Raw genomic sequence first — 21,667 nt, 5'->3', positions numbered from 1 at the left:
CTCCCTTTTTTCATTTCCCTTATCCCCGGTTATCTGTCTCTCTCCCTTTTCTCATTCCCCTTACCACTGGTTATCTCTCTCCATCTCTCCCGTTTCTCATTCCCCTTATCCCTGATTATCTCGTTCCCTCTCTCCCATTACTCATCCCCCTTATCACTGGTTATATCTGTCTCCCCCTCTCCCTTTTTTCATTCCCCTTATCCCTGGTTATCTGTCTCTCTCCCTTTTCTCATTCCCCTTATCCCTGTTTATCTCTCTCCCTCTCTCCCGTTTCTCATTCCCCTTATCCCTGGTTATCTCGTTCCCTCTCTCCCATTACTCATTCCCCTTGTCACTGGTTATATCTGTCTCCCTCTCTCCCTTTTCTCATTCCCCTTATCCCTGGTTGTCTCTATCTCTCCCTTTTCCCATTCCCCTTATCCCTAGTTATCTGTCTCACTCCCTTTTCTCATTCCCTTTTTCCCTGGTTATCTCTCTCCCTCTCTCCCGTTTCTCATACCCCTTATCCCTGGTTATCTCTTCACCTCACTCCCATTACTCATTCCCCTTGTCCCTGGTTATCTCTGTCTGTCTCTCCCCTTTTTCTCATTCCCCCTATCTGTGGTTGTCTCTAGCTCTTCCTTTTCCCATACCCCTTATCCCTGGTTATCTCCCTATCTCCCTTTTCCCATTCCCCTTATCCATGGTTATCTCCCTCTCTCCTTTTTCTCATTCCCCTTATCCCTGGTTATCTCTCTCACGTTTCTCGCTCTCCGTATCCCTGGTTATCTCTCAACCTCTCTCCCGTTTCTCATTCCCCTTATGTTGGTAATCTCTCTCTCTCCCTTTTCTCATTCCCCTTATCCCTGGTTATCTCTCTCCCTCTCTCCCGTTTCTCATCCCCCTTATCACTGGTTATATCTGTCTCCCTCTCTCCCTTTTCTCATTCCCCTTATCCCTGGTTGTCTCTGTCTCTCCCTTTTCCCATTCCCCTTATCCCTGGTTATCTCTCTCTCTCCCTTTTCCCATTCCCCTTATCCCTGGTGAACTCTCTCCCTCTCTCACGTTTCTCATTCTCCGTATCCCCGGTTATCTCTCTCCCTCTATCCCGTTTCTCATTCCCCTTACCATGGTTATCTCTCTCTCTCCCGTTTCTCATTCCCCTTATCCCTGGTTATCTCGTTCCCTCTCTCCCATTACTCATTCCCCTTGTCACTGGTTATATCTGTCTCCCTCTCTCCCTTTTCTCATTCCCCTTATCCCTGGTTGTCTCTATCTCTCCCTTTTCCCATTCCCCTTATCCCTAGTTATCTGTCTCACTCCCTTTTCTCATTCCCTTTTTCCCTGGTTATCTCTCTCCCTCTCTCCCGTTTCTCATACCCCTTATCCCTGGTTATCTCTTCACCTCACTCCCATTACTCATTCCCCTTGTCCCTGGTTATCTCTGTCTGTCTCTCCCCTTTTTCTCATTCCCCCTATCTGTGGTTGTCTCTAGCTCTTCCTTTTCCCATACCCCTTATCCCTGGTTATCTCCCTATCTCCCTTTTCCCATTCCCCTTATCCATGGTTATCTCCCTCTCTCCTTTTTCTCATTCCCCTTATCCCTGGTTATCTCTCTCCCTTTTCTCATTCCCCTTATCCCTGGTTATCTCTCTCCCTCTCTCCCGTTTCTCATCCCCCTTATCACTGGTTATATCTGTCTCCCTCTCTCCCTTTTCTCATTCCCCTTATCCCTGGTTGTCTCTGTCTCTCCCTTTTCCCATTCCCCTTATCCCTGGTTATCTCTCTCTCTCCCTTTTCCCATTCCCCTTATCCCTGGTGAACTCTCTCCATCTCTCACGTTTCTCATTCTCCGTATCCCCGGTTATCTCTCTCCCTCTATCCCGTTTCTCATTCCCCTTACCATGGTTATCTCTCTCTCTCCCATTTCTCATTCCCCTGATCCCTAGTTATCTCTCTCCCTCCATCCCGCTTCTCATTCCCCTTCTCCCTGGTTATCTCTTTCCCTCTCTCCCGTTTCTCATTCCCCTTATCCCTGGTTATCTCTCTATCTCCCTTTCCAATTCCCCTTAAACCTGGTTATCTCTCTCACTCTCTCTCTCTCTTTCTCATTTCCCTTATCCCTGATTGTCTCTCATTCTATCCCTTTTCCGTTATCCCTTATTCCTGGTCAACTCTGTCTCTCTCCCTTTTCTCATTTCCCTTATCCCTGGTTACCTCTCTCTCTCCCTTTTTTCATTCCCCTTATCCCTGATTATCTCTCTCACTATCTCCCGTTTCTCATTCCCCTTATCCCTGGTTATCTCTCTCTCTCTGTCTCTTTTCTCATTCCCATTCTTCCTGGATATCTCTCTCTCTCTCTCTTCTCATTTCCCTTATGCCAGGCTATCTCTCTTTCTCTCTCACTCTCTCTCTCCCTTTTCCCATTCCCCTTATATCTGGTTATCTCTCTCTCTCTCTCACTTTTCTCATTCCCCTTATCCTTGCTTATCTCTCTCCCTCTCTCTCGTTTCTCATTCCCCTTAATCCTGGTTATCTCTCTCCCTCTCTCCCTTTTCTCATTCCCCTTTTCCATGGTTGTGTCTATCTCTCCCGTTTCTCATTCCCCTTATCCATGGTTGTGTCTATCTCTCCCTTTTCTCATTCCCCTTATCCCTGGTTATCTCTCCCTCTCTCTCTCTCTTTCTCATTCCCCTTATCCCTGATTGTCTCTCATTCTATCCCTTTTCCGTTATCCCTTATCCCTGGTCATCTCTCTCTCACTCCCTTTTCTCATTTCCTTTATCCCTGGTTACCTCTCTGTCTCTCCCTTTTTTCATTACCCTTATCCCTGGTTATCTCTCTCCCTCTCTCCCGTTTCTCATTCCCCTTATCTCTGGTTATCTCTCACTCTCTCTCTCTCTCTCTCTCTTCTGACTCCCCTTAACCCTGGTTATCTCTCCCCCTCTCTCCCGTTTCTCATTCCCCTTATCCATGGATGTGTCTATCTCTCCCTTTTCTCATTCCCCTTATCCCTTGTTATGTCTCTCTCTCTCCCTTTTCTCTTTCCCCTTATCCCTGGTTATCTCTCTCCCTCTCTTCCATTCCTCATTCCCCAAATCCCTGATTATCTCTCCCTCTCCCGTTTTTCATTCCCCTTATACCTGGTTTTCTCTCTCTCTCACCCTTTTCTCATTCCCGTTAACCCTGGTTTCCTCTCTCCCTCTCTCCCATTTCTGATTCCCCTTATCCCTGGTTCTCTGTCTCTCTCCCTTTTCTCATTCCCCTTAACCTTGGTTATCTCTCTCTCTAACGCCCTCCTTTTCTCATTCCCCTTATCCCTGGTTATCTCTCTCTCTCCCTTTTCTCATTCCCCTTATCCCTGGTTATCTCTCTCTCTCTCCCTTTTCTCATTCCCCTTATCCTTGCTTATCTCACTCACTCTCTCCCGTTCCTCATTCCCCGTATCCCTGGTTATCTCTCTCTCTCTCCCGTTTCTCATTCCCCTTATCCCTGATTATCTCTCTCCCTCTCTCCCTTTTCCCATTCCCCTTATCCATGGTTATCTCCCTCTCTCCTTTTTCTCATTCCCCTTATCCCTGGTTATCTCTCTCACGTTTCTCGTTCTCCGTATCCCTGGTTATCTCTCAACCTCTCTCCCGTTTCTCATTCCCCTTATGTTGGTAATCGCTCTCTCTCCCTTTTCACATTCCCCTTATCCCTGGTTATCTCTCTCCCTCTCTCCCGTTTCTCATTCCCCTTGTCCCTGGTTATCTCTCTCCCTCTCTCCCGCTTCTCATTCCCCTTATCCCTGGTTATCACTCTCCCTCACTCCCGTTTCTCATTACCCTTATCCGTGGTTATCTCTCTGTCTATCCCTTTCCTCATTCCACTTATCCCTGGTTATCTCTCTCCCTCTCTCCCTTTTCTCATTCCCCTTATCCCTGGTTTTCTTTCTCTCTCACTCTCCTTTTTCTAATTCCCCTCATCCCTGGTCTTCTCTCTCTCTCTCTCCCTTTTCTCATTCCCCTTATCCCTGGTTATCTCTTTCTCTCTCCCTTTTCTCATTCCCTTTTTCCCTGGTTATCTCTATCCCTCTCTCCCGTTTCACATTCCCCTTCTCCCTGGTTATCTCTGTCTCTCTCTCCCCCCCCCCCCGCTTTTCTCATTCCCCTTATCTGTGGTTGTCTCTATCTCTCGCTTTTCTCATTCCCCTTATCCCTGGTTGTCTTTATCTCTCCCTTTTCCCATTCCCCTTATCCCTGGTTATCTCTCACTCTCCCTTTTCCCATTCCCCTTGTCCCTGGTTACCTCTCTCCCATTGCTCATTCCCCTTATCCCTGGTTATCTCTCTCTCTCTCTCTCTCTTTTATAATTCCCCTTATCGCTGGTTTTCTCTCTCTCTCCCTTTTCTTATTCCCCTTAACCCTGGTTATCTCTCTCTCTCTCTCCCTTTTCTCATTCCCCTGAACCCTGGTTATCTCTTTCTCTCTCCCTTTTTTCCTTTCCCTTATCCCTGGTTATCTGTCTCTCTCCCTTTTCTCATTCCCCTTACCACTGGTTATCTCTCTCCATCTCTCCCGTTTCTCATTCCCCTTATCCCTGATTATCTCGTTCCCTCTCTCCCATTACTCATCCCCCTTATCACTGGTTATATCTGTCTCCCCCTCTCCCTTTTTTCATTCCCCTTATCCCTGGTTATCTGTCTCTCTCCCTTTTCTCATTCCCCTTATCCCTGTTTATCTCTCTCCCTCTCTCCCGTTTCTCATTCCCCTTATCCCTGGTTATCTCGTTCCCTCTCTCCCATTACTCATTCCCCTTGTCACTGGTTATATCTGTCTCCCTCTCTCCCTTTTCTCATTCCCCTTATCCCTGGTTGTCTCTATCTCTCCCTTTTCCCATTCCCCTTATCCCTAGTTATCTGTCTCACTCCCTTTTCCCATTCCCTTTTTCCCTGGTTATCTCTCTCCCTCTCTCCCGTTTCTCATACCCCTTATCCCTGGTTATCTCTTCACCTCACTCCCATTACTCATTCCCCTTGTCCCTGGTTATCTCTGTCTGTCTCTCCCCCTTTTCTCATTCCCCCTATCTGTGGTTGTCTCTAGCTCTTCCTTTTCCCATACCCCTTATCCCTGGTTATCTCCCTATCTCCCTTTTCCCATTCCCCTTATCCCTAGTTATCTGTCTCACTCCCTTTTCCCATTCCCTTTTTCCCTGGTTATCTCTCTCCCTCTCTCCCGTTTCTCATACCCCTTATCCCTGGTTATCTCTTCACCTCACTCCCATTACTCATTCCCCTTGTCCCTGGTTATCTCTGTCTGTCTCTCCCCCTTTTCTCATTCCCCCTATCTGTGGTTGTCTCTAGCTCTCCCGTTTCTCATTCCCCTTATCCCTGGTTATCTCGTTCCCTCTCTCCCATTACTCATTCCCCTTGTCACTGGTTATATCTGTCTCCCTCTCTCCCTTTTCTCATTCCCCTTATCCCTGGTTGTCTCTATCTCTCCCTTTTCCCATTCCCCTTATCCCTAGTTATCTGTCTCACTCCCTTTTCCCATTCCCTTTTTCCCTGGTTATCTCTCTCCCTCTCTCCCGTTTCTCATACCCCTTATCCCTGGTTATCTCTTCACCTCACTCCCATTACTCATTCCCCTTGTCCCTGGTTATCTCTGTCTGTCTCTCCCCCTTTTCTCATTCCCCCTATCTGTGGTTGTCTCTCGCTCTTCCTTTTCCCATACCCCTTATCCCTGGTTATCTCCCTATCTCCCTTTTCCCATTCCCCTTATCCATGGTTATCTCCCTCTCTCCTTTTTCTCATTCCCCTTATCCCTGGTTATCTCTCTCACGTTTCTCGCTCTCCGTATCCCTGGTTATCTCTCAACCTCTCTCCCGTTTCTCATTCCCCTTATGTTGGTAATCTCTCTCTCTCCCTTTTCACATTCCCCTTATCCCTGGTTATCTCTCTCCCTCTCTCCCGTTTCTCATCCCCCTTATCACTGGTTATATCTGTCTCCCTCTCTCCCTTTTCTCATTCCCCTTATCCCTGGTTGTCTCTGTCTCTCCCTTTTCCCATTCCCCTTATCCCTGGTTATCTCTCTCTCTCCCTTTTCCCATTCCCCTTATCCCTGGTGAACTCTCTCCCTCTCTCACGTTTCTCATTCTCCGTATTCCCGGTTATCTCTCTCCCTCTATCCCGTTTCTCATTCCCCTTACCACGGTTATCTCTCTCTCTCCCATTTCTCATTCCCCTGATCCCTAGTTATCTCTCTCCCTCCATCCCGCTTCTCATTCCCCTTCTCCCTGGTTATCTCTTTCCCTCTCTCCCGTTTCTCATTCCCCTTATCCCTGGTTATCTCTCTATCTCCCTTTCCAATTCCCCTTAAACCTGGTTATTTCTCTCACTCTCTCTCTCTCTTTCTCATTTCCCTTATCCCTGATTGTCTCTCATTCTATCCCTTTTCCGTTATCCCTTATTCCTGGTCAACTGTCTCTCTCTCCCTTTTCTCATTTCCCTTATCCCTGGTTACCTCTCTCTCTCTCTCCCTTTTTTCATTCCCCTTATCCCTGATTATCTCTCTCACTATCTCCCGTTTCTCATTCCCCTTATCCCTGGTTATCTCTCTCTCTCTGTCTCTTTTCTCATTCCCGTTCTTCCTGGTTATCTCTCTCTCTCTCTCTTCTCATTTCCCTTATGCCAGGCTATCTCTCTTTCTCTCTCACTCTCTCTCTCCCTTTTCCCATTCCCCTTATATCTGGTTATCTCTCTCTCTCTCTCACTTTTCTCATTCCCCTTATCCTTGCTTATCTCTCTCCCTCTCTCTCGTTTCTCATTCCCCTTAATCCTGGTTATCTCTCTCCCTCTCTCCCTTTTCTCATTCCCCTTTTCCATGGTTGTGTCTATCTCTCCCGTTTCTCATTCCCCTTTTCCATGGTTGTGTCTATCTCTCCCTTTTCTCATTCCCCTTATCCCTGGTTATCTCTCCCTCTCTCTCTCTCCTTCTCATTCCCCTTATCCCTGATTGTCTCTCATTCTATCCCTTTTCCATTATCCCTTATCCCTGGTCAACTCTCTCTCACTCCCTTTTCTCATTTCCTTTATCCCTGGTTACCTCTCTGTCTCTACCTTTTTTCATTACCCTTATCCCTGGTTATCTCTCTCCCTCTCTCCCGTTTCTCATTCCCCTTATCTCTGGTTATCTCTCACTCTCTCTCTCTCTCTCTCTTCTGACTCCCCTTAACCCTGGTTATCTCTCCCCCTCTCTCCCTTTTCTCATTCCCCTTATCCCTTGTTATCTCTCTCTCTCTCCCTTTTCTCTTTCCCCTTATCCCTGGTTATCTCTCTCCCTCTCTTCCATTCCTCATTCCCCAAATCCCTGATTATCTCTCCCTCTCCCGTTTTTCATTCCCCTTATACCTGGTTTTCTCTCTCTCTCACCCTTTTCTCATTCCCGTTAACCCTGGTTTCCTCTCTCCCTCTCTCCCATTTCTGATTCCCCTTATCCCTGGTTCTCTCTCTCTCTCCCTTTTCTCATTCCCCTTAACCTTGGTTATCTCTCTCTCCAACGCCCTCCTTTTCTCATTCCACTTTTCCCTGGTTATCTCTCTCTCCCTTTTCTCATTCCACTTAACCTTGGTTATCTCTCTCTCTAACGCCCTCCTTTTCTCATTCCCCTTATCCCTGGTTATCTCTCTCTCTCCCTTTTCTCATTCCCCTTATCCCTGGTTATCTCTCTCTCTCTCCCTTTTCTCATTCCCCTTATCCTTGCTTATCTCACTCACTCTCTCCCGTTTCTCATTCCCCGTATCCCTGGTTATCTCTCTCTCTCTCCCGTTTCTCATTCCCCTTATCCCTGGTTCTCTCTCTCTCTCTCTCTCTCCTTTTTCCCATTCCCCTTAACCTTGGTTACCACTCTCTCTCCCTCCCTTTTCTCATTCCCCTTATCCCTGGTTATCTCACTCTCTCCCCCTTTTCTCATTCCCCTTATCCCTGTTTATGCCACTTTCTCTCCATTTTCTCATTCCCCTTCTCCCTTGTTATCTCTCTCCCACTCTCCCGTTTCTCATTCCCCTTATCCCTGGTTATATCTCTCCCTCTCTCCCGTATCTCATTCCCCATATCCCTGGTTATCTGTCTCCCTCTCTCACGTTTCTCATTCCCCTTATACCTGGTTACCTCTCTCCCTCTCTCCCATTTCTCATTCCCCTTATCCCTGGATCTCTGTCTCTCTCTCGCCCTTTTCTCATTCCCTGTTACCCTGGTTATATGTCTCTCTCTCTCTCTCTTCTCATTCCACTGATCCCTGGTTAGTAAGTTTGCAGATGACACCAAGATTGGTGGCATTTTTGACAGTGAAGAAGGTTATCTGGGATTGCAAGGGGATCTTGATCAATTGGGCCAGTGGGCCGATGAATGGCAGATGGAGTTTAATTTAGATAAATGTGAGGTGATGCATTTTGGTAGATCGAATCGGGCCAGGACCTACTCCGTTAATGGTAGGGCGTTGGGGAGAGTTATAGAACAAAGAGATCTAGGAGTACAGATTCATAGCTCCTTGAAAGTGGAGTCACAGGTGGATAGGGTGGTGAAGAAGGCATTCGGCATGCTTGGTTTCATTGGTCAGAACATTGAATGCAGGAGTTGGGATGTCTTGTTGAAGTTGTACAGGGCATTGGTGAGGCCACACTTGGAGTACTGTGTACAGTTCTGGTCACCCTATTATAGAAAGGATATTATTAAACTAGAAAGAATGCAGAAAAGATTTACTAGGATGCTACCGGGACTTGATGGTTTGACTTACAGGGAGAGGTTAGACAGACTGGGCCTTTTTTCCCTGGAGAGGAGGAGGTTAAGGGGTGACCTTATAGAAGTCTATAAAATAATGAGGGGCATAGATAAGGTCGATAGTCAAAATCTTTTCCCAAAGGTAGGGGAGTCTATAACGAGGGGGCACAGATTTAAGGTGAGAGGGGAGAGATACAAAAGGGTCCAGAGGGGCAATTTTTTCACTCAAAGGGTGGTGAGTGTCTGGAACGAGCTGCCAGAGGCAGCAGCAGAGGCGGGTACAATTTTGTCTTTTAAAAAGCATTTGGACAGTTACATGGGTAAGATGGGTATAGAGGGATATGGGCAAAGTGCAGGCAATTGGGACTAGATTAGTGGTATAAACTGGGCGACATGGACATGTTGGGCCGAAGGGCCTGTTTCCATGTTGTAACTTCTATGATTCTATGATTCTATCTCTCTCTCTCTCCCTTTTTACATTCCCCTTATCCCTTGTCATCTGTCTACCTCCCGTTTCTCATTCCCCTTATCCCTGGTTATCTCTCTCTCTCTCTTTGCTCATTCCCGTTCTTCCTGGTTATCTCTCTCTCTCTCTCTCTTCTCATTTCCCTTATCCCTGGTTATCTCTCTCTCTCTCACTTTTCTCATTCCCCTTATCCTTGCTTATCTATCTCCCTCTCTCCCGTTTCTCATTCCCCTTATCCCTTGTTATCTCACTCTCTGCCTTTTCTCATTCCCCTTATCCCTGGTTATCTCTCTCCATCTCTCCCATTTCTCATTCCCCTTATCCCTGGTTATCTCACTCCCTCTCTCCCGTTTCTCATTCCCCTTATCTCTGGTTATCTCTCACTCTCTCTCTCTCTCTCTTCTGACTCCCTTTAACGCTGGTTATCTCTCTCTCTCTCTCTCTCCCGTTTCTCATTCCCCTTATCCCGAGTTATCTCTCTCTCCCACTTTTCTCATTCCCCTTATCCCTGTTTATGCCTCTTTCTCTCCATTTTCTCATTCCCCTTCTCCCTAGTTATCTCTCTCCCTCTCTCCCGTATCTCATTCCCCTTATCCCTGGTAATCACTCTCCCTCTGTCCCGTTCCTCATTCCCCATATCACTGGTTATCTCTCGCTCTCCCTTTTCTCAATCCCATTATCCCTGGTTATCTCTCTCCCTCTCTCCCGTTTCTCATTCCCCTTATATCTGGTTTTCTCTCTCTCTCACTCTTTTCTCAATCCCATTATCCCTGGTTACCTCTCTCCCTCTCTCCCATTTCTCATTCCCCTTATCCCTGGGTCTCTGTCTCTCCCTTTCGACCTTTTCTCATTCCCCGTAACCCTGGTTATCTGCTCTCTCTCTCTCTCTCTCTCTTCTCATTCCGCTTATCCCTATTTATCTATCTCTCTCTCCCTTTTCCGTTTTCCCATATTCCTGGTTATCTTTCTCTCCCTTTTTTCATTCCCCTTATCCCTTGTAATCTGTCTCTCTCCCTTTTCTCATTCCCCTTAGCCCTGGTTATCTCTCTCACTCTCTCCCGTATCTCATTCCCCTGATCCCTGGTTATCTCTCTCCCTCTCTCGGGTTTCTCATTCCCCTTATCCCTGGTTATCTCTCTCCCTCTCTCCTGTTCCTCATTCCCCTTATCTCTGGTAATCCGTCTCTCTCCCTTTTCTCATTCCCCTTATCCCTGGTTATCTCTCTCACTCTCTGGCGTTTCTCATTCCCGTTATCACTGGTTATCTCTCTCTCTCTCTCTCTCTCTTTTCTCATTCCCCTTATCCCTGGTTATCTCTCTCCCTCTCTCCCGTATCTCATTCCCCTTATCCCTGGTAATCACTCTCCCTCTGTCCCGTTCCTCATTCCCCATATCACTGGTTATCTCTCGCTCTCCCTTTTCTCAATCCCATTATCCCTGGTTATCTCTCTCCCTCTCTCCCGTTTCTCATTCCCCTTATATCTGGTTTTCTCTCTCTCTCACTCTTTTCTCAATCCCATTATCCCTGGTTACCTCTCTCCCTCTCTCCCATTTCTCATTCCCCTTATCCCTGGGTCTCTGTCTCTCCCTTTCGACCTTTTCTCATTCCCCGTAACCCTGGTTATCTGCTCTCTCTCTCTCTCTTCTCATTCCGCTTATCCCTATTTATCTATCTCTCTCTCCCTTTTCCGTTTTCCCATATTCCTGGTTATCTTTCTCTCCCTTTTTTCATTCCCCTTATCCCTTGTAATCTGTCTCTCTCCCTTTTCTCATTCCCCTTAGCCCTGGTTATCTCTCTCACTCTCTCCCGTATCTCATTCCCCTGATCCCTGGTTATCTCTCTCCCTCTCTCGGGTTTCTCATTCCCCTTATCCCTGGTTATCTCTCTCCCTCTCTCCTGTTCCTCATTCCCCTTATCTCTGGTAATCCGTCTCTCTCACTTTTCTCATTCCCCTTATCCCTGGTTATCTCTCTCACTCTCTGGCGTTTCTCATTCCCGTTATCACTGGTTATCTCTCTCTCTCTCTCTCTCTTTTCTCATTCCCGTTCTTCCTGGTTATCTCTCTCTCTCCCTTTTCTCAATCTCCTTATCCCTGGTATCTCTCTCCCTCTCTCCCGTGTCTCATTCCTCTTATACCTGGTTTTCTCTCTCTCTCTCTCACCCTTTTCTCATTCCCGTTAACCCTGGTTACCTCTCTCCCTCTCTACCATTTCTCATTCCCCTTATCCCTGGTTATCTCTCTCACTATCTCCCGTTTCTCATTCCCCTTATCCCTGGTTATCTCTCTCTCTCTCTTTTCTCATTCCCGTTCTTCCTGGTTATCTCTCTCTCTCTCCCTTCTCATTTCCCTTATGCCTGGTTCTCTCTCTCTCTCTCTCTCAACTTTTTCCCATTCACCTCATCCCTGGTTATCTCTCTCTCACTTTTCTCATTCCCGTTATCCTTGCTTATCTCTCTCCCTCTCTCCCGTTTCTCATTCCGCTTATCCCTGGTTATCTCTCTCCCTCTCTCCCGTATCTCATTCCCCTTATCCCTGGTAATCACTCACCCTCTCTCCCGTTCCTCATTCCCCATATCCCTGGTTATCTCTCGCTCGCCCTTTTCTCAATCCCATTATCCCTGGTTATCTCTCTCCCTCTCTCCCGTTTCTCATTCCCCTTATACCTGGTTTTCTCTCTCCCTCACCCTTTTCGCAATCCCATTATCCCTGGCTGCCTCTCTCCCTCTCTCCCATTTCTCATTCCCCTTATCCCTGGGTCTCTGTCTCTCTCTCTCGACCTTTTATCATTCCCCGTAACCCTGGTTATCTGTCTGTCTCTCTCTCTCTCTCTTCTCATTCCGCTTATCCCTGGTTATCTCTCTCTCTCTCCTTTTTCCGTTTTCCCATATTCCTGGTTATCTCTCTCTATCACGTCTTTCATTCCCCTTATCCCTTGTAATCTGTCTCTGTCCCTTTTCTCATTCCCCTTAGCCCTGGTTATCTCTCTCACTCTCTCCCGTATCTCATTCCCCTTATCCCTAGTTATCTCTCTCTCCCCCTTTTCTCATTCCCTTATCCCTGGTAATGCCTCTCTCTCTCCATTTTCTCATTCCCTATTCCCTAGTTATCTCTCTCCCTCTCTTCCGTTTCGAATTCCAATTATCCCTGGTTATCTCTCTCCCACTCTCCAGTTTCTCATTCCCCTTATCCCTGGTTATCTCTCTCCCTCTCTCCTGTTCCTCATTCCCCTTATCCCTGGTAATCCGTCTCTCTCCCTTTTCTCATGCCCAATATCCCTTGTAATCTCTCTCACTCTCTCCCGTTTCTCATTCCCCATATCCCTGGTTATCTCTCTCTCTCTCTCTCTCTTTTCTCATTCCCTTATACCTGGTTTTCTCTCTCCCTCTCTCGCGTTTCGCATTCCCCTTATCCCTGGTATTCTCTCTTTCTCTTTCCCTTTTCTCATTCCCCTTATCCCTCATCCTCTCTCCCTCTCTCCTTTTTCTCATTCACCTTACTCCTGGTTTTCTCTCTCTCTGTCCCTTTTCTCATTGCCCTTCACCCTGGTTATCTCTCTTCCTCTCTCCCTTTTCTCATTCCCCTTATCCCTGGATATATCTCTCTCTCCCTTTTCTCATTCCCCTTAATCCTGGTTATCTCTCTCTCTCTTTTCTCATTCCCCTTATCCCTGGTTATCTCTTTCTCTCTCTCCCTTTTCTCATTTCCATTATCCCTGGTTATCTCTTTCTATCTCTCTCTCTCCCTTATCGCATTCCCCTTATCCCTGGTTAACTCTCTCTCTCCCTTTTTGTCATTCCCCTTAACCCTATTTATCTCTCTCCCTCTCGCCCTTTTCTCATTCCCCTCATCCCTGGTTATCTCCCTCCCTCTTTCTCTTTCCTCATTCCCCTCATCCCTGGTTATCTGTCTCTGTCTCTACCTTTTCTCATTCCTCTTAACCCTATTTCTCTCTCTCTCTCTCTCTCTCTCCCTTTTCTCATTTCCCTTATGCGTTGTTATCCCTCTCCCTCTCTCTCTATTCTCATTCCCCTTATCCCTGGATATCTCTCTCTCTCTCTCCCTTTTCTCATTCCCCTTATCCCTCATTCTCTCTCCATCTCTCAATTTTCTCATTCCCCTTAATCCAGGTTATCAGTCCCCCTCTCTCTCTTTTCTCATTCCCCTTATCCCTGGTTATCTCTCTCTCTCTCCCTTTTCTCATTCCCCTTAACCCTGGTTATCTCGCTCTCTCTCTATCTCTTTTCTCATTCCCCTTTTCCCTGGTCATCTCTCTCTCCCTCTCTCCCGGTTCTCATTCCCCTTATCCTTGGTTATCTCCCTCCCTCTCTCCCGTTTCTCATTCCCCTTATCCCTCGTTATCTCACTCTCCCTTTTCTCATTCCCCTTATCCCTGGTTATCTCTCTCTCTCTCCCTTTTCTCATTCACCTTGTACCTGGTTATCTCTCTCCCTCTCTCCCGTTTCTCATTCCCCTTATCCCTGGCTATCTCTCTCCCTCTCTCCCGTTTCTCATTCCCCTTATCCATGGTTAACTATCTCCCTCTCTCCCGTTTCTAATTCCCCTTATCCCTGGTTATCTCATCCCCCTCTCCCGTTTCTCATTCCCCTTGTCTCTGGTTATCAATCTCTCTCTCTTTTCTCATTCCCTTTATCCCTGGTTCTCTCCCTCTCTCCCTTTTCTCATTTCCCTTATCCCTGGTTATCTCTCGCCCTCTCTCCCGTTTCTCATTCCCCTTATCCCGGGTTTTCTATCTCCCTCTCTTCCGGTTCTCATTCCCCTTATCCCTGGTTATCTCACTCTCTCCCTTTTCTCATTTCCCTTATCCTTGGTTATCTCACTCCCTCTCTCCCGTTTCTCATTTCCCTTATCCCTCGTTATCTCACTCTCCCTTTTCTCACACCCCTATCATGGTTATCTCTCTCTCCCTTTTCTCATTCCCTGATCCCTGGTTTTCTCTCTCCCTTTCTCCCGTTTCGCATTCCCCTTATCCCTGGAATTCTCTCTTTCTCTTTCCCTTTTCTCATTCCCCTTATCCCTCATCCTCTCTCGCTCTCTCCTTTTTCTCATTCACCTTATCTCTGGTTATCTGTCTCTCTCCCTTCTCTCATTCCCCTTAACCCTTGTTATCTATCTCCCACTCTCCCTTTTCTCATTCCACATATCCCTGGTTATCTCACTCCCTCTCTCCCGTTTCTCATTCCACGTATCCCTGGTTATCTCTCTCTCTCTCCCTTTTCTCATTCCCCTTAACCCTTGTTATCTATCTCCCTCTCTCCCGTTTCTCATACGTCTTATCCCTGATTATCTCTCTCCCCCTCTCCCGTTTCTCATTCCACTTATCCCTGGTTATCTCTCTCTCTCTCCCTTTCCTCATTCCCCTTATCCCTGGTTACCTCTCTCCCTCTCTCCCGTTTATCATTTCCCTTATCCCTGGTTATCTCTCTCCCTGTCTCCCGATTCTCATTCCCCTTATCCCTGGTTATCTCTCTCTCTCTCTCCCTTTCCTCATTCCCCTTATCACTGGTTACCTCTCTCCCTCTCTCCCGTTTATCATTGCCCATAACCCTGGTTATCTCTCTCACTCTCTCCCGTTTCTCATTCCCTTATCACTGGATATCTCTCTCTTTCCCTTTTTTCATTCCCCTTATCTCTGGTTATCTGTCTCTCTCCCTTCTCTCATTCCCCTTATCATTGGTTATCTCTCGCCATCTCTCCCGTTTCTCATTCCCCTTATCACAGGTTATCTCTCTCTCTCCCTTTGTTCATTCCCCGTATCCCTGGATATCTGTCTCTTTCCCTTTTCTCATTCCCCTTGTCTCTCGTTATCACTTTCTCGCTTTTCTCATTCCACTTCTCCTTGGTTATCTCTCTCCCTCTCTCCCGTTTCTCATTCCCCTTATCCCTGTTTCTCTCTCTCTCTCCCTTTTCTCATTCCCCTGAACCCTTGTTATCTATCTCCCTCTCTCCCTTTTCTCATTCCACATATCCCTGGTTATCTCTCTCCCTCTCTCCCGTTTCTCATTTCCCTTATCCCTGTTTTTCTCTCTCTCGCGCCCTTTTCTCATTTCCCATCACCCTGGTTATCTCTCTCACTCTCCCGTTTCTCATTCCCCTTATCACTGGATATCTCTCTCTCTCTCCCTTTTTTCATTCCCCTTATCCCTGGTTATCTCTCTCCCTTTCTCCCTTTTCTCATTCCCCTTATCACTGGTTTTATCTATCTCTCTCTCTTTTCTGATTCACCTTATCCCTGGTTATCTCTCTCTCTCTCCCTTTTCTCATTTCCCTTATCCCTGGTTATCTCTCTCTCGAACCCTTTTTTCCATTCCCCTGATCCCTGGTTGTCTCGCTCCCTCTCTCCCGTTTCTCATTCCCCTCATCCCTGGTTATCTCTCTCTCTCCCTTTTTTCATTCCCCTTATCCCTGGTTATCTGTCTCTCTCCCGTTTCTCATTTCCCTTATCCCTCGTTATCTCACTCTCCCTTTTCTCACACCCCTATCCTGGTTATCTCTCTCTCTCTTTTCTCATTCCCTGATCCCTGGTTTTCTCTCTCCCTTTCTACCGTTTCGCATTCCCCTTATCCCTGGAATTCTCTCTTTCTCTTTCCCTTTTCTCATTCCCCTTATCCCTCATCCTCTCTCGCTCTCTCCTTTTTCTCATTCACCTTATCTCTGGTTATCTGTCTCTCTCCCTTCTCTCATTCTCCTTAACCCTTGTTATCTATCTCCCACTCTCCCTTTTCTCATTCCACATATCCCTGGTTATCTCTCTCCCTCTCTCCCGTTTCTCATTCCACGTATCCCCGGTTATCTCTCTCTCTCTCCCTTTTCTCATTCGCCTTAACCCTTGTTATCTATCTCCCTCTCACCCGTTTCTCATACGTCTTATCCCTGATTATCTCTCTCCCCCTCTCCCGTTTCTCATTCCACTTATCCCTGGTTATCGCTCTCTCTCTCCCTTTCCTCATTCCCCTTATCCCTGGTTACCTCTCTCCCTCTCTCCCGTTTATCATTTCCCTTATCCCTGGTTATCTCTCTCTCTCTCCCTTTTCTCATTTCCCTTATCCGTGGTTATCTCTCTCTCTAACCCTTTTTTCCATTCCCCTGATCCCTGGTTGTCTCGCTCCCTCTCTCCCGTTTCTCATTCCCCTCATCCCTGGTTATCTCTCTCTCCCTTTTTTCATTCCCCTTATCCCTGGTTATCTGTCTCTCTCCCTTTTCTCATTCCCGTTATCCCTGGTTATCTCTCTCCCTCTATCCCTTTTCTCATTCCCCGAATCCATAGTTATCTCTCTCCCTCTCTCCAGTTGTTCATTCCCCTTATCCCTGGTTATCTCTTTCCCTCTCTCCCGTTTGTTATTCCCCTTATCCCTGGTTATCTCTTTCCCTCTCTCCCGTTTCTCATTCCCCTTATCCCTGGTTATCTCTCTCTCTCCCTTTTCTCATACCCCTTATCACTGGTTATCTCTCTCCCTCTCTCCCGTTTCTCATTCCCCTTATCCCTGGTGATCTCTCTCCCTCTCTCCAGGTTCTCATTCCCCTTATCCCTGGTTGTCTCTCTCTCCCTCCCTTTTCTCATTCCCCTTATCCCTCATTCTCTCTCCCACTCGCCTTTTTCTCATTCCCCTTAACCATGGTTTTCCCTCTCTTTCTCCCTTTTCTCTTTCCCCTTCACCCTGATTATCTCTCTCCCTCTCTCCCATTTCTCACTCCCCTTATCCCTGGTTAACTCTCTCTCCCTCCCTTTTCTCATTCCCCTGTCCTGGTTATCTCTCTCTCTCTCTTTTCTCATTCCCTTATCCCTGGTTTTCTCTCTCCCTCTCTCCCGTTTCTCATTCCCCTTATCCCTTGTATTCTCTCTCTCTCTCCCTTTTCTCATTCACCTTATCCCTCATTCTCTCTCTCTCTCTCCTTTTTCTCATCCCCTTAACCCTGGTTATCTCTCTCTCTCTTTTCTCATTCCCGTTATCCCTGGTTATCTCCCTCTCTCTCCCTTTTCTCATTTCCATTATCCCTGGTTATCTCTCTCTCTCTCTCTCCACTTTCTCATTCCCCTTATCCCTGGTTAACTCTCTCTCTCCCTATTCTCATTCCCCTTAACCCAAGTTATCTCTCTCCCTCTCTCTCTTACCTCATTCCCCTTATCCCTGGTTATCTGTCTCAGTCTCTCCCTTTTCTCATTCCTCTTAACCCTGGTTATCAGTCTCCCTCTCTCCCCTTTCCCATTCCCCTCATCACTGGTTCTCTCTCTCTCTCTCTCTCCCTTTTCTCATTTCCCTTATCCGTTTTTATCCCTCCCCCTCTCTCTCTTTTCTCATTCCGCTTATCCCTGGTTATCTCTCTCTCTCTCTCTCTCTCTCTCCCTTTCCTCATTCGCTTATCCCTCATTCTCTCACCATCTCGCCCTTTTTCTCATTCCCCTTAACCTTGTTTATATCTCTCCCTCTCTCCCTGTTCTCATTCCCCTCATTCCTGGCTATCTCTCCCTCTCTCTCACTTTTCTCAATCCCCTTTTCCCTGGTTATCTCTCTCTCGCTCTTCCTTTTCTCATTGCCCCGAACCCTGGTTATCTCTCTCTCTCTCCCATTTCTCATTCCCTTATCTGTTGTTATCCCTCTCCCACTCTCTATTTCTCATTCCACTTATCCCTGGTTGTCTCTCTCTCTCTCTCTCCCTTTTCTCATTCACCTTATCCCTCATTCTCTCTCCCTCTCTCCTTTTTCTCATTCCCCTTAACCCTGGTTTTCTCTCTCTATCTCCCTTTTCTCATTGCCCCTCACCCTGGTTATCTCTCTCCCTCTCTCACTTTTCTCATTCCCCTTGTCCCTGGATATATCTATCTCTCCCTTTTCTCATTCCCCTTAACCCTGGTTATCTCTCTCTCCCTTTTCTCATTCCCGTTATCCCTGGTTATCTCCCTCTCTCTCCCTTTTCTCATTTCCATTATCCCTGGTTATGTCTCTCTCTCTCTCTCCCCTTTCTCATTCCCCTTATCCCTGGTTAACTCTCTCTCTCCCTTTTCTCATTCCCCTTAACCCAAGTTATCTCTCTCCCTCTCGCCCTTTTCTCATTCCCCTTATCCCCGGTTTCTCACTCCCTCTCTCTCTTTCCTCATTCCCCTTATCCCTGGTTATCTGTCTCTGTCTCTCCCTTTTCTCATTCCTCTTAACCCTGGTTATCAGTCTCCCACTCTCCCCTTTCCCATTCCCCTCATCACTGGTTCTCTCTCTCTCTCTCTCCCTTTTCTCATTTCCCTTATCCGTTGTTATCCCTCCCCCCCTCTCTCTTTTCTCATTCCGCTTATCCCTGGTTATCTCTCTTTCTCTCTCTCTCTCCCTTTCCTCATTCCCCTTATCCCTCATTCTCTCACCATCTCGCCCTTTTCTCATTCCCCTTAACCTTGTTTATCTCTCTCCCTCTCTCCCTGTTCTCATTCCCCTTATTCCTGGCTATCTCTCCCTCTCTCTCACTTTTCTCAATCCCCTTAACCATTGTTATCTCTCTCTCGCTCTTCCTTTTCTCATTGCCCCGAACCCTGGTTATCTTTCTCTCTCCCATTTCTCATTCCCCTTATCCGTTGTTATCCCTCTCCCACTCTCTATTTCTCATTCCGCTTATCCCTGGTTGTCTCTCTCTCTCTCTCTCCCTTTTCCCATTCCCCTTCACCCTCGTTATCTCTCTCCCTCTCTCCAGTTTCTCATTCCGCTTATCCCTGGTTATCTTTCACCCTCTCTCCCGTTTCTCATTCCTCTTATCCCTGGTTATCGCTCTCTCACACTTTTCTCATTCCCCTTATCCCTGGTTATCTCTGTCCCTCTCTTCCGTTTCCATTTCCCCTTATACCTGGTTATCTCTCTCTCTCTCCCTTTTCTCCTTCCCCTTAACCCTTGTTATCTCTCGCCCTCTCTACCTTTTCTCATTCCCCTTATCCCTGGTTATCTCTCTCTCTCTCCCTTTTCTCATTCCCCTTGACCCTGGTTATCTCTATCTCTCTCTCTCTCTCTCTTTTCTCAATCCCCTTATCCCTGGTTATCTCTCCAGCTCTCGCATTTCCGTTTTCCATTATCCCTGGTAATCTCTCTCTCTCTCTTTTCTGATTCCCCTTATCCCTGGTTATCTCTCTCTCTCTCCCTTTTCTCATTTCCCTTGTCCCTAGTTATCCCTCTCTCTTTTTTTTCATTCCCCTTATCGCTGGTTATCAGAATCTCTCCATTTTCTCATTCCCCTTATCTCTAGTTATCTCTCTCCCTCTCTCCCGTTTCTCATTCCCCTTATCCCTGGTTATCTCTCTCCCTCTGCATTTCTCATTCCCCATATCCCTCATTCTCTCCCCCCTCTCCTTTTTCTCATTCGCCTTATCCCTTGTTATGTCTCTCCCTCTCTCCCTTTTCTCATTCCACATCTCCCTGGTTATCTCTCTCCCTCTCTCCCTTTTCCCATTCCCCTTATCCCTGGTAATCTCTCTCTCTCTCCCTTTTTTCATTCCCCTTTTCCCTGGTTGTCTCTCTCCCTCTCTCCCGTTTCTCATTCCACGTATCCCCGGTTATCTCTCTCTCTCTCCTTTTTCTCATTCGCCTTATCCCTTGTTATGTCTCTCCCTCTCTCTCACTTTTCTCATTCCCCTTATCCCTGGTTATCTCTCTCACTCTCCCGTTTCTCATTCCCCTTATCACTGGTTATCTCTCTCTCTCCCTTTTTTCATTCCCCTTATCTCTGGTTATCTGTCTCTCTCCCTTCTCTCATTCCCTTTATCCCTGGTTATCTCTCTCCCTTTCTCCCTTTTCTCATTCCCTTATCGCTGGTTTTATCTATCTCTCTCTCTTTTCTGATTCACCTTATCCCTAGTTATCTCTCACTCTCTCCCGTTTCTCATTCCCCTCATCCCTGGTTATCTCTCTCACTCCCTTTTTTCATTCCCCTTATCCCTGGTTATCTGTCTCTCTCCCTTTTCTCATTCCCGTTATCCCTGGTTATCTCTCTCCCTCTATCCCTTTTCTCATTCCCCGAATCCTTAGTTATCTCTCTCCCTCTCTCCCGTTGCTCATCCCCCTTAGCCCTGGTAATCTCTTTCCCTCTCTCCCGTTTGTTATTCCCCTTAACCCTGGTTATCTCTCTCTCTATCTCCACCCCCTCCCACTTTTCTCATTCAACTTAAGCCTGGTTATCTCTCTCCCTGTCTCCCGTTTCTCATTCCCCTTATCCCTGGTTGTCTCTACCTCTCCCTTTTCTCATTCCCCTAATCTCTGGTTATCTCTCTCTCTCCCTTTTCTCATACCCCTTATCACTGGTTATCTCTCTCCCTCTCTCCCGTTTCTCATTCCCCTTATCCCTGGTTATCTCTCTCCCTCTCTCCAGTTTCTCATTCCCATTATCCCTGGTTGTCTCTCTCTCCCTCCCTTTTCTCATTCCCCTTATCCCTCATTCTCTCTCCCTCTCTCCTTTTTCTCATTCCCCTTAACCATGGTTTTCCCTCTCTCTCTCCCTTTTCTCTTTCCCCTTCACCCTGGTTATCTCTCTCCCTCTCTCCCATTTCTCACTCCCCTTATCCCTGGTTATCTCTCTCTTTATCTCTCTCTTTTCTCATTCCCTTATCCCTGGTTTTCTCTCTCCCTCTCTCCCGTTTCTCATTCCCCTTATCCCTTGTATTCTCTCTCTCTCTCCCTTTTCTCATTCCCCTTATCCCTCATTCTCTCTCCCTCTCTCCTTTCTCTCATTCCCCTTAACCCTGGTTTTCTCTCTCTATCTCCCTTTTCTCATTGCCCTTCACCCTGGTTATATCTCTCCCTCTCTCACTTTTCTCATTCCCCTTGTCCCTGATTATCTCTCTCTCTCACTTTTCTCATTCTCGTTATCCCTGGTTATCTCCCTCTCTCTCACTTTTCTCATTTCCATTATCCCTGGTTATCTCTCTCTCTCTCTCTCTCCCCTTTCTCATTCCCCTTATCCCTGGTTAACTCTCTCTCTCCCTTTACTCATTCCCCTTAATCCAAGTTATCTCTCTCCCTCTCGCCCTTTTCTCATTCCCCTTATCCTCGTTTACCTGTCTCTGTCTCTCCCTTTTCTCATTCCTCTTAACCCTGGTTATCAGTCTCGCTCTCTCCCCTTTCCCATTCCCCTCATCACTGGGTATCTCTCTCCCTCTCACCAGGTTCTCATTCCCCTTATCCCTGGTTGTCTCTCTCCCTCCCTTTTCTCATTCCCCTTATCCCTCATTCTCTCTTCCTCTCTCCTTTTTCTCATTCCCCTTAACCATGGTTTTCCCTCTCTCTCTCCCTTTTCTCTTTCCCCTTCACCCTGATTATCTCTCTCCCTCTCTCCCATTTCTCACTCCCCTTATCCCTGGTTAACTCTCTCTCCCTCCCTTTTCTCATTCCCCTTAACCCTGGTTATCTCTCTCTCTCTCTCTTTTTTCATTCCCGTTATCCCTCGTTATCTCCCTCTCTCTCACTTTTCTCATTTCCAT

This window comes from Heptranchias perlo, chromosome 17, assembly GCF_035084215.1.
Source record: "Heptranchias perlo isolate sHepPer1 chromosome 17, sHepPer1.hap1, whole genome shotgun sequence".
Classification (NCBI taxonomy): Eukaryota; Metazoa; Chordata; class Chondrichthyes; order Hexanchiformes; family Hexanchidae; genus Heptranchias; species Heptranchias perlo.
Note: the sequence above shows the minus strand (reverse complement) of the source record.